Below are 12,508 nucleotides of genomic sequence, written 5' to 3'. Positions count from 1 at the left end.
GTGTGCCGCGAGTCTTTCTCGAACTTTGGAAGAACACCATAAATGCTGTATAATACAATATTGTAGAGAAAGCATCCGGACAAGCGTAATGCGACTTGAAAGCGGTCTAAATTTTTCAACAGGCTGATAAATACGCACACGTGACCAAATCCACGAAACCAATCATGGCATTGCCGACGACAGAGATGAGCGGATTTGAAATTTCTATGTCCTAATATAATCCAAATCCGAACCTTCAAATCCAAATCCAAATCCTAATCCATAACTTTTTCATATTCAAGTCCATGTCCAATCCTAATCCGATTCCAACTGGAAATTCAGAAAAAATACTAATTTATGCAAAGGAGGGTTCGAAAATTTTCTTTCACAACCAACGATTCACTTGATTCAAGATAACTTGATAACCATAAGTACGTTAATAACTGATCTGAATAAAGTTTGTCGCCATTCGTCACACGACATTTCAATCTCCCAGAAAATATGTAAATCCAATCCAAATCCTAATCCGTTTTAAAAAAAATGTCTAGTCCAAATCCAATCCAAATCCGACAAAATTTCACAAATCCTGTTTTTTCAAAACCTAATCCTAATCCATGCTCATCTCTGGCCGACGAGTAAGGTAATGACGATATCCACAAGTGCAGTCGGATTTGGATTGGATTAGGATTTCAGATTTTTTTGTAGTGAATTAGGATAAGGATGTGATTGTGATATACCGATTTTCAGGGAGATTGATGTTCTGCGGCGAATGGCACTCGAGCCACTACAAAAACTACAACATAACGTACTCCGTATCATATAGATAGGGCTCCAAAGGGGCCTGGTTGTCAATCCAACAAGTCGCTGCTGAAGAGATTCGGTGTCCTAGACATAGAAGATATGCGGAAACTAGAAATCGCCAAGTTTATGTATCAGTACCACTGCGGTCATTGCCCCAAATATTTCAATGAAATCTTTACCTCGGAATCACAAGCGCACAAGTACAACACACGCGCGTCCACGTCGTCCAAATATCATATGATAGACCGAAAAGATCATCGCTCTATCAAATACGCCGGACCTGACGTGTGGAACAGTATCCCGCAGGCTATCCGTCAGTCGACGAACATGTCCACATTCAAGTCGAAATACAAACAATTACTACTAAATGAATACTAGTCCATCCTCAAGATTACCGAACCACGACCTGACCTATCGATCTCGCCTTCCATGACATGCGACCCATTTTTGTCGCTTACTTTTTTCTATATATACTATCTTCTTTTACTTTTCATTCAGTGTACATGCCTCCTCTTTACATCGCCTAGGCCAAGGTGGATGTCTGATTCCATAGACTACTCCAAGTCGCTTCGACACTTTCCTATCCTTTCATTGTATCGCATTTTGTGGTGCATTGAACTGATAAAATAGCTAATGAACAATGATGATTAGGATCAGGATTAAGATTGAAATATACAAAATTTCTGGATTAGGATTTGAAGCTTCGGATTTTGATTGGATTAGGACATCGAAATTACAAATCCGGCTATCTCTGCGGCCGATGTCACTGTTTTCTTCGATATTAATCTTTCTTCGTCGGTCCTTTTTAGAAGATATTTCTTGCTCTTTTTCTTTCTTTATCGGGGAACAGGAGGGGGGACAGCGGGGAGGCCAGAGCAACATACGACGGCGGGACTTTAACTCGGGCCGTCTGCGTAGATGGCGCCGACGCTAAACACCACGCTATCTCCCAGCTACGTCTGGATAAAATACATTGATTTGTTTCTTATCAACCCATGAACAAGGAATCGTGCCGCATACCATGAGCAGTGAGCACATTGTCTGGAATTCAACTTCCCTTTCAACAATACTTGTCTAAGGATTTGCGGTTACAGGCCTGTCTGACGCAGAGTAGGCAATGCAGATCTGTCATTAATAATATACAACGAGGTTTCTCCATATTGGAATACCTGTTGTTATTATAGCAAATCAAAGATGTCATATTTTTGTCATAGTTGGAAAATTAAACTTGCTGTGTGATCGCTCAATACGGTCGTCAACTTCTAAATGGAGTCCAACTTGCTACCTGATTGTTTTCATTGCATGATAGAATTCTTGATCGACCAATAGGACTGAGATTACATTCCCAAGCGAATGCGAAATTTTTTCTAAAGATATCATGGATTTCAGTGTATAATGATAAAGTGATTACTAGGGCAATTTTTTTGACATGTCAAACAAAGTCAAAATTAGGCCAAAACTGTAGCGTTAGGTAAAAAAATGTCAAAATTGTTTGCTAAGTTGAAACTTTTTTGCAACCTTCATTTCGTTTGTATCGTAGATTTTGCACTGTTGGTTAACTTATCATTTGACATTTTACAGTTTGTAGCCTGCTGTATAGACCTATACCGTTGTAAACGGCTTATTGTCTGCTCATTGTGAATCATAAACATTCAAATGAAACGAATAGGTTGGCATGGTGTTATGAGGGTTACCATACGTACTCCTTTAGGTGGATTTGTCCTCCTTTTTCAGGTTTTTGAAAATGTCCTCCTTTTTGAGATTTTGTCCTCTCTTTGTAGAATTTTGATTAAATATATGGCAAAATTCGACCGAGATACAGTAAATCAGCACTCAAGTAACGCTCCAGCGGCGATTTTGGGAGCTGAGCCGAAAAACCATTTTTTGAGTCAACCGACCACGAAGTGGGAAAAATTTACAATTTTTAAAGATTGTCCTCCGGTATTCTAAGTTTGATTAAGGTGTCCTACTTTCCCGATTCCCGAAAATATGGTCACCCTAGTTATGCTCAACGTATACCGCAATATCCCAACTGAAGCAAGACTGCATGGGCATTGCATGGTTCTTATAACAAGAAGAGCATGATGAAAAATTGTGATGTAGACACCATTGCCAGAATGAAACCACACGGTTTGTCACCAGCAGTGTATACAAACGCACAATTTCAGTGTTGTCAGCCATAACCACTGTTGCTGGTAAACGTTCTTTCTCCATTCTTGGCAACCTTTTAGTAAGAACAGACACTTTCTACCCGAGAATGTAGGAAAGTATCTTTCGTTGCACTACAAAAAAAATCAAATATTTCTACCATAATGCGGAATGTAACCCAGCAAACACAGTACAGACCAAAGATGTAGAAAAGCCGAGCCGATATAGTAGATATTAGATCTCGGCAGGTCGTAGAAAGGGGGATTTTGTGTCGACTCAATTCAACGTCTTTTCCATGTCCTTCAATAATGTAAATATTATGCAGATGCTACAGCCTTTAAACATGGTGAGTAGAATGTAGATCCTACGTTAGAAGAAGAAGATCCTGATATAATAACCTGTTTTCTACCACTATGGGCTTAACCTGATCACGGCTGCGTACACACACCACATTATTTACTACATATTAATCACATTTGTGATAATTTAATTTCAAACGAATTGGCAATAATGCCGTTGTAAAAAATAAAACGAACAAACGAACGAATGTCTTTAGAAAGAAAGTGAAAACAGTCCTTATCATCAGGTTTCATCTTCTGATGAGCCAGTTAAATAACCAGCATGCGGCCTTTTTTTTTCAACACCCTGCAGAAATAAAATGAAAATGATGATTAATAGCTAAGACATTCGTACTGCGAAAATGGCAGAGGTAGCGACTAACGAATGACTCCTACATTTTTTTCGCCCATACTTACTAAAATGGATTCGATTCTGAACTATTTCCACTCAAGTTTTCAAGTTTTATTATTATATTTTTTAATATTATATGACTAGAGAACTGACTTCAATCGTCACTTCTACTTGATTATCAAGATCAACGATGACTACTTCAGCACTCTTTGAAAACAGCCACTAACACAAAAAGAATTCTTGACTAAAATTTCTTCACATTCTGTCCAAAATGATCAATTCAACAATCCAAATGAATCAGTTATTTGGCAGCTAGTTGGAGAGATATATACTCAAGTCTAGAAAGTGGAATGATACTCTGCCTGGAAAGCTGAAGACCTAACAATATTGTGTACAGAGAACAAAACATTTGAGTGGCGGCACTGGTATAGACATTAATAAATTATTAGAATTGACAGCAAGATAACCCGCAAGACATTAAAATGAGAATTAGTGCAGTTTCTTAGGCTGTAGTGATACTCAGCCAGTAATTGACCTAGCAGAGAACAAAACGTTGTAAATAAAGCGAGCGAAACCTCCGACAAATGATACGATAAAACATTAGAATCGACAGTCTTACTAGAAGCAGAATAACAATCATGAGGGGTTAGAGAACAGAAGCCCGGGAAGTGACCATCAGAAATTACTGCATACTGGCCGAACAAATCCATGACCACTAACAAATGGTCTTTCAATAGTCAATATTGATACCAAATGACACCACACCTATTTCATAGCAACATTTAGCAAATACAGCGCTGGAGTCAACCTTATATAAGCCCTAACCAAACGCCCATTAGTTTTCCCACCTACTACTTCGCGGATGGAAATACGCATTAAAGCGAACGGACGCGACTTGTCACACTCTTGCTATTTCTGCTCCTTTTTTCTCTTCGTTCCTCTTCTCTGTCGCTTCCGCTTGAGGAGAGAAACAGTCGGCCGCGTTTACGGATCGTGAATTCCCGGTGGGTGATTCTTCCTCGAATGGTCAGCACCTTGAAAATTGAGAACAATGTTGTTGCAAAATGCATGACAATTTGAAAGTTACATCATTCTAATTATTCCAGTTATGGCCGTGAATCGTTACAAGTGCGGTAACCATAAGAATTATTACTATACTTCAACTACAAATACAATAGGGCCCTATATTGTATAAAATGATTACCAATTCTTTTACGTTGATCGAGTCCCAAATAGATGAAATATGTCCAGATTCCGAAATCTTCTCAAAGTGCACCTTTCAAAAATTTGATATCAAGACTCCCAACATTTTACAATTCGAAGTTGGATGGCTTTACCAATACAAGCAAACAGTTTGTATCGCAATTGACAATTATGTAGAGAACGCTGCGAGACATATGAGTAGGCCTACCCTAAAACGTTTCTCTGACATGGACATTAGGGCTCTTAAAATATGACTTTTTTTCACAAATCGTTCTGGCTACTTGATAAAATTGTTAGGTTACCTAATTTAAGCCTAAACACAAAATTTGGTTCAATTCCAGCCAGTAACCGCTTTGCTACAGGAGAAGAAAGTTTCTATTTATTATATAAAAATAAATAGGTAATAAAAATTTGAGAATTTTCTGTTCACCCCATGAAAGTGTTAGGCTGTCTATAGAAACGATGCTCACCAAATTTGGTTCAATTCCAACCAGTGGAAGCGGCGATATTGCCGTCGAAAAATTTGGATTTGAATAAAATAGTATTTACGGTGACCGATTCTTTGTTTACTTATTAAAGTTGTGCTCACCGTAAGTACTATTTTATTAAAATCCAAATTTTTCGACAGCAATAACTCCGCTTCCACTGGTTGGAATTGAACCAAATTTGGTGAGCATCGTTTCTATAGACAGCCTAACACTTTCATGGGGTTAACAGAAAATCTTCAAATTTTTTATTATTCATTTTTATATAATAAATAGGAACTTTCTTCTCTTGTAGCAAAGCGGATACTGGCTGGATTTGAACCATATTTTGTTTGTAGGCTTAAATTAGGTAACCTAACAATTTTATCAAGTAGCCAGTACGATTTGAGAAAAAAAGTCATTTTTGAAGAGCCCTACTTTTCATGACCGTCCACGTTTAGAGTTGCATCTCAAAGATGCTAAAATAAGCCTAAATATAATCCAGGCAATACGATCGTCCACTTTGACTGACTGAATTTCTAAAAACACCTTGATAGCTTCCACATCTTACGTTTATATATACTGTCTGCTATCGGCACAACAAAGTAGGCCTATTTAAAAATACCAAAACAGATTCAACATACCACATCTCTTGCAAAGGCTTTTGCTTTCATTCAATTTTCCATCAAACTTCTTTAAATCCTCCTTTGTGGTGAGTTGCTTTGGAATTCTTCTAGGATCAATTCCGATATTGTTTTATCATATACAATCTATGGCGGAATAAAAGTTTCGGATAAGTTCTAAAACGAACACAATTTTCCACACAAAAGTCAATTGCCACACGAAATGCCAAATGCTACGGTCTCATTTTACAAGGTATGGCGAGGAAACGTAGTGGTACGTTCCATTATAGCTAAACACCAATGAATTGCGGGTTCGAGCGTGACACGTCGACTCCATAATTCCTACCGAAGTGTTGGCCGTTTATCTAGGCTCCTCCTCGCCATCTGATTCGCATAGCCATGTCTTAAAAAGCCTAGGAGTGGGCCGTGCTGTAAGTGGGCAGATGGTTGCCGATGCACCCGGCACTTGGTGAATTCGGCCGCACAAACTCGGCACTTGGTGAATTCGGCCCTCGGGAAATTTTGAAATGAAGTGTATTTACAGCTATTAATATGAATTATCAAACTAATAATAGTATTATCAAGTGATTCGTCAATCTTGTAAGGAGGTCAGGGCATCCGTAGATCGCGCAGTCACGGCGTGATTAGATCACGGATTGCGTAGCCACGGGAAATAAAACAGCGCTCATATACCGACCACGCGCGGTCTGCTTGGAATCGATGGCGTGAGTCACGGGCCTGTGTCGTGTAAGTTTTGAGAAGATGGATCTTGGCGTTGTATGTGAGATCAACACTGTGGAACATCAAGCGGCGCTTCTTCATTTATCGATCACGACAAGCCAGTGTTCCTCATCAACAAATGTTTCGCATGATCACGTCAAAATAAATTATTTTTCGCCTTTGGAGAGACGATTCCACTCTGGGATTAGGGTGTCTCGATAACACGGTTGAAGGATCCCAAGATTACGAGATCTACCACGAGCCACGACACGTTTAAATTTCCTTTTTGATACTGTTCATTCATACTTAATGCATTTCTAATGCGAAGGTGTTCTAGTGCCAATTCCTCCAAGGGCCGAGTTCACCAAGTGAAGAGCGTCGCGTTATTTCCCGCAATTACGCAATCTGTGATCTAATCACGCCGTGACTGTGTGATCTACGCATGCCCTGACCGCCGTACAACATTGACAACCACTCAAAGTGCCAAGTTCACCGGCAAAGATTCCAGTAACCAATCATGGTGACCGGTACCGCTACGAGATCTACCAAGGCCGAATTCACCAAGTGCCGAGTTTGTGCGGCCGAATTCACTAAGTGCCGAGTTCACTGGTAATCGGTCAGATACGGAATAATAATAATAAGAACCGGCCTGGTGTAAAATGACCAGTGTAGTCGAACCACCACCATGAACACCACAAACAAACAAATAAACATCTAACAAGGAAAAGAAATTACCTTTGCAGCCTTTGACAAACACAGTTACCATTGAAACCAGCGATTAAGGTCTTATTCGAAAGCAGAATAACAACTGTTTTAGTGGACATATCAAATCAAATGTTGGAAAGTTCATGTAAAATAGCCCAAAATATTATCTTACTGTGACCATATTCCATCAATATGGTCTGGCTAGCCAAATTCTCTGGGCCAACATAATCAAGCTGCGTTTGGTTTCAACGATTAATAATCTTGTTACTGGATTCGAGGTATAATTGCACTTAAATATCAAATTTTGCTCCATTAATCAACATCAAGTTGAAAATGTCCATTCTTGCACCAACTTTTATAAAATCATGAATCAGTGTTCTACAGGAATGTATCTATATGACTTATATACCTAGAAAATTCAAGCATAAATATTATGATATACCGTAGGTATAGGTACCGGTAATTCAGATGTTTGAAGCGAATTATAGTGGTCTAATTTCACTAAATTAGAGCGAAATGCCAGCAATATAATTGTAATCTAATTCGGAAAAACGGTTTAGCTCTAATTCTAACCTGGAAAAGCTGAAACTTTTCTATAGTTGTCTACACCTGTTTTGCAGAAAGTCAAACAGCTCTAGGCGTCATATACTACAGGCAATTCGAAATACCCCATAAGCTATATGCTACTGCATATATACCTTTAACCCGCTACCTCAGTCAGTCACAATTCCTATATATTTACGGCATTTACCATACAGAAAGAGCGAACTATGCCTGGCTGCGACCTGTTGCGCTTCAAATCTTTGTATGGCGCGATGAGCCGATGACGTAAAATTTGAATCGCCGAAATATTCTAGAAGTCACGCATCGATAATCATATTCCTAAACGTACAACATATCACTTATTTAGTTATTCTCTGAATAAAACTATTAACCATACTCGTTGAACATGCGAGATTACCGAAAGAGCGAATATATATATAATGAAGATCATATATATCAGAGGAAAACAAAACTATTCGACCTTAGAGCAACAACACGAATATACAACACCGGTGACATCCTCACGCAATAAAACGAAGGGAGAACATTGTTTTCTAATGGATAGAACGAAGCTACCGCATGAGATCGAACAAAACCGGATAGATTTCATCGTTATTGAATGTACCGAAAAAGTCATCCTTTCTACGTATTTAAGTCGTACCCGCGAGAGATAGAAAATTTGCATTATTAGGTTAACTACCGGATATAACGAAGCCTAATGCATGAGATGGAACAACACCGAGTATGAATTTATTCTGATTGAATATAACCACAAGACCATCCTACTACGTATTTTAGACATTCCCTCGACACTTAGAAAATCAGAACCTAATCGAGATGATCCCGGATGATCCTTTTACGGTTTTGTGTTTGCTGGGAAGTACCGCAATTCTTCATAGGGCCAGATTTCGTTAAAATAAAGTTTTTGAATTTAAAAGGCCATCAAAGGCCATTAATTCTGCCATTGGCAAACATCTGTTAGATAATCCGATTTGTGCGAATAACTATCGAGACGACAGATTTCGCGTCGTTGGGAGGGGCCGTTCACACTTCCATTTGTGAGCCTTGGAGTCGACTTTTATCAAAATACACCAACCCAAACTCTGTCAACAAAAGGAGTTCGTGTACCACCTAAAAATAGAACATTGAACGCTCTCTCTTTCATGTTGGAGACGTCATATTTTGTGATACGATTGTTGATATACAATGTTCTTTCCAATTCTCTACTGGTTGCTGATGATTACCCCTGACGAGTGTCAGTCGAAAATATTCGGGTTTATTTCAATATGAATATACTATTCAATTGTATATTGAAGTTCTGCACCTCCAAGAAGCTCTTCATTCAAAAATTTGTCAGTTTTTGAGGCAAAAGCGTTTTTTTTCAGGCCAAACTACTTCGTAAGGACAAAAAATCGCCTTAGTTATTACAAATGAATTAATATCGACTTCGAATCTATAAGCGATCAGCACAAAGTACTTTTTGTTTCGTGTACTCAAGTAGGATTCCTGTACTTGCACTATGTTTATCATTAGATGTCTTGACCAATTACTTATACGAGGCAATCTTATAAACAAAGTCATTCACTTTTTACAACTTGAAGCTTTACAAGCAGAAAGTAGTTTTTAGAGGCACTTTATATCTGTTCTATGGCGATTATATAGGGTATTGTTTAAAAATTCCCCTACCCGTCATTGTATTAGTCACGGAAATGTTTGCTTCAATACTGAAAACTCTCGTCACCCGATCCACGTAAGCGGTGCGTTAAAAAGCCTAGAAGTGGGCCACGCTATACCCGTCGCAGATACGGAATCGTCATAAAGAATATCGGTCAGGCGTAAATGACCATTACCATTGTAGTCGAAAAACGCCATGAATACAACAAACATATACAAACGATGCTGAGTGGCGAGATAGCGTAGTGGTATAATTAGGGTTGTGTTTAAAACAAAAATCAATTTAAAACAAACACGTTTAAAAAGAAGGCCCATATTCAAAACATGATTTTTCTTGTTTTTTCTTGTTTGTTTTTATTATATCATGACGTCATGCAAATTCAACTGTGACGCCATAGTGGATTGATATTCACAATTGAAACTATAGGATAAATATAGCTAGTTTGAGAATAGGCTTCCAACCCCTGTCATATACAGACCAAAAATATCTTTAACCACGACTACATCGTCATGCAGCATTTTTCTGGACGGCCGTCATCATCATCAGAACATACGTTCCGGACCAATGATCTGATCTACGTACTATAGCTGTTAAACCTACTATTTCGAGGGTTCCAACCAATGTTCCCTCTAAGCTGCCCACGTGCGCAAATGCGCAGTGCTAAAACGGTCTCTGCGCACTGAAAATCTAAGCCGCGCACAAAAAAATCAGAAGTGATGTTTTTTAGTCGTTGCGCACCACGCAGGCGCAGACTCGTGAAAAATTAGATGGAACATTGCCAGGGCCAAATAGTGTTATCACCGAAGTCTGAAATCAGGTACAAGTGCGGCCTGCAAAGGTAAATATTGCGCTCCGAGAAGAAATGAGAATTTACTATCACGTGCGCCTCACGGAAGAGATTTTTTAGTATGGTCTCGTACGCGTGAGCGATACTGATATTATTTCAATAGCGCATTATTTTCTGGGAATAGCGAAATAACATGGTTTACCAAAGTTATAAATAAAAATGGGCTAGCTCGAAGTTAATCTGCGAGAAACTAACGAATAGTCTTCTCCGCGTGGCATGAACATTGCGTAAGATTTACTCAGGACTGTAACAGCCGCACCCCAAACCCCCAATTGGAGGGACCGAGCTCGACGGGGGCCCAAAATTATTTCGTGAATTAACATAACTCAAGGTGTATTTTTTGGGGGTTTTCAGGAATTTTTTTGCGCTACGTGCGACTTAATATTGTCGGATATCTTGATTATTGGGTACCCTTTCTCGACAAAAAATACGCATGATTTATACACATGGGCACTTGGGCGTCAGCCATTACCGCATGACGCGCCAAGACAATGAAGACATATGAAGTTGAAGGCTGTGTAACATATGTGACTCCTAGAAGTGTGTCAGAACGATCAGCAGCGAGAAAACCTTGGCCGACAACGACTGCCCTTGTGCTGTCTCGACGATCCGAGTCGCAAAACAAGACAAATGCTATATCGAGGGAACATTATTTTCCAGTAAATAAATACCAATTTGAAATGGTGTACCTCTTTTAGTTTGGAACGTTTGGGCGATTTCGATATCTTTTGACATAGCAGATAGGAGGTCGCGAAACAGCATCATGTAACGAAGTCATTACCAACGGGTACGTACGAAAATATTTTATTATCATTTAGAGGGCCTATCTATTCCAACACAACTCGTTCGATCAGCTCTACCGGTAAATCTGATTGTGTGACCAGGGAAAGGATAAAAATTGATAGCAATTTATATGCAATTTCCGATCATATTGACCAATGCAATCATGAATTATATAAATTTTTCGCGCTCCGCGCGTTTAGGCGACACAACCACTAAACGGGCACCCAATGGCCATGATAAGCACCCCATGGAAAGCCTAAAGCTCGGGAGGTCTGGGGGGCGAAGACCCCCATAAGTTATTTTTTCATCCTTTAGGGGTTGCGCATTGTTGTCCAAGTGCCTGCGCAGTGAGTGGGCGTGTTTGCGCAGACTCGTGATAAATTAGAGGAAACATTGGTTCCAACCATCCCATATCGTATACGTCGGATATGTCGGGTGGTAATCGTCGTCCGTAGGCTCATACAACATGTTTTTGGAAAGAATTTACACAATAGGCCGTTGTTTAAAACACTGTTTTAAACACAGTTTTTTAAACAACTATTTGTTTTAAATGCAACGCAAGGTATAATCCACACTCCACAGCTACAACACAATTGGGTTGCGGGGTCGAGTACGACCGAGGTCGGCTCCAGAATTCCTATCTAAGTGTTGAAGGTTTATCTAGGCTCCTCCTCGCCGTCTCATCCGCGTAAGCGGTGTCTTAAAAAAGCCTAGAATTGGGCCGCGTTACAAGTCAGCAGCTGCGGAATCAAAAATATATAATATCGGCCTGGTGTTAATGACTATTGTTGTCGACAGACACCATGAATACCACAAACAAACAACAAACAATACCGAAAGCTGTTGCGGTGGTTCCAATTCAGCAGGTCTGGTTCTACGTACTGACAACGTTATGTTCAGTACTTTTTATATATCTTGCTTCCATATGTTTCAGCTCGGCCAGATTTTGTCCTACTTCTGATATTGCTTCATTTATTTAGTATGGATTGAGTAGAATTAGTTCTGATTCCATTGTAGCATAATCGATGACTATACCTCGATCGACACTTATAAAATTACGACATCGCATATATATATTGTAATTACAATATATATTACACATGCTACAGTTGTATGACTTGGTTTATAACTGGGTAGATTACTTCTTGCAACATAATGTACCGTTGTCAACTTGTAAATACATGGCCCTTGAATACTCGACATCGATTCATCATTCGGGTATCGCCTTTTAGAAATGGTATCTTATCACAATTTGCATTTGCCAGGATATGCATTCTGTGGGAGAGCTTATAGAATCACCAAGCCGGCATCAGCCGGTGAGAGAAAG

The 12,508-nt window shown here is 39.3% G+C and overlaps 1 protein-coding gene and 2 long non-coding RNA genes across 11 annotated transcripts in view; 1 reads left to right on the top strand and 2 right to left on the bottom strand.

The window, feature by feature from the left end:
• The window catches only part of LOC145456745 (protein diaphanous homolog 2-like), a 233,324-nt gene that overhangs the window by 14,285 nt on the left and 206,531 nt on the right, over window positions 1–12,508 (top strand). The window lies entirely within an intron of this gene.
• Window positions 1,259–12,508, bottom strand: part of LOC145456779 (uncharacterized) — a 329,933-nt gene continuing 318,683 nt past the window's right edge. Inside the window, exon 2 of the long non-coding RNA XR_013920703.1 lies at window positions 1,259–1,347. This is a non-coding gene — a long non-coding RNA (uncharacterized LOC145456779). The remainder of the gene's footprint in view (window positions 1,348–12,508) is intronic.
• LOC145456778 (uncharacterized) lies at window positions 3,395–6,710 on the bottom strand. The gene is made up of 3 exons (XR_013920702.1): window positions 5,930–6,710; window positions 4,467–4,652; window positions 3,395–3,573 (listed from the first exon to the last, which is right to left on the bottom strand). It is a non-coding gene; the product is annotated as an uncharacterized LOC145456778 (long non-coding RNA).

This window comes from Botryllus schlosseri, chromosome 15 (assembly GCF_051294905.1).
Source record: "Botryllus schlosseri isolate E-star chromosome 15, Bs_hap1, whole genome shotgun sequence".
Lineage (NCBI taxonomy): Eukaryota > Metazoa > Chordata > Ascidiacea > Stolidobranchia > Styelidae > Botryllus > Botryllus schlosseri.
Note: the sequence above shows the minus strand (reverse complement) of the source record. Positions and strands in the feature narration are given on the sequence as shown.